Genomic DNA, 1,067 nt, shown 5'->3' with positions numbered 1-1,067 from the left:
AATCGATCGGCTGATCGATCGGGGTTTCTTATTTCGTATCAAAACCTGATTTCAGCCCTGGTTCGAGCAGAAATTTCATATACCAACTCTAAACTAACTGAAATGCATTCTAACATCAATTATCTAACATTCTAAACATGGCGTGATGCGTATTTCACTAGTTCATGACTTTTGAGTAAACTGAAATGCGAAAACTTCAAATAACAAGGTTCTAATAGTTAGACTTACTAAAATCCCTAAGATCTTCATTCCAAACTCCATTTTCACACACACATCGTCGTTGCATTGTCCTCCAGCCTCCGCTAGTCCAGCTTTCCTTTACCTTAATCTGCAGTATAAGGAAAAGAGTATCTGTTAGTTTGAGAGCTTAGTAAGAAACCATCTACCTCACTAAAACATGCATACGATGCAATTTATGTTTTTAAAACATGCTGTTTGAAACATATGAATATTGAACATGTAAGAGCATAGCATGACATGCAAACAAACTAGTTATGGCAACAAGTACTAACCTAAGCTATCATATTGTATCAATAGAAAACTGAACTGATACAAAAACTAAACTGAGCTAATTCTAAACTAATGCTAAAGCTGTACTGAATTCACATAACTATTTGTGAGGTTTTGAAAACTATTTTCATAAATAGATTAAAATAATAATCATGCTGCTGATGGGCTCGGCATCTGTATGTGTTATGCGCGCATCCCTAACTAGACCCGGGTTTACAAGTCCCGAATTTAGTAAGGTTATTGGGTTATCTGAACCTAGGGACGACTATGGGAGCCCAACCCAATGGATATCTAATCCAGTACAGTGCCACTGCTAAAATAAAATACTGATTATAGATGAGTTCTTCTTATATTGCTATTTCGAGGTTATCTGAACCTAGAGCTAGGTTATCTGAACCTAGAGGCGACTGTGAGAGCCCACCCATTGGACCGAACCAGGAACGACACCAGAATTACCTATCGGTTTGATGACTAGCTCCACAGACCACCGGAGGTCCTTTCAGCGTGCTTTGTCCTCACTCGCACGCACCCTGGAAAACTTCCCAGGAGGTCACCCA

This window comes from Zingiber officinale, chromosome 10B, assembly GCF_018446385.1.
Source record: "Zingiber officinale cultivar Zhangliang chromosome 10B, Zo_v1.1, whole genome shotgun sequence".
NCBI lineage: Eukaryota > Viridiplantae > Streptophyta > Magnoliopsida > Zingiberales > Zingiberaceae > Zingiber > Zingiber officinale.
This window is presented reverse-complemented; position numbering follows the sequence as displayed.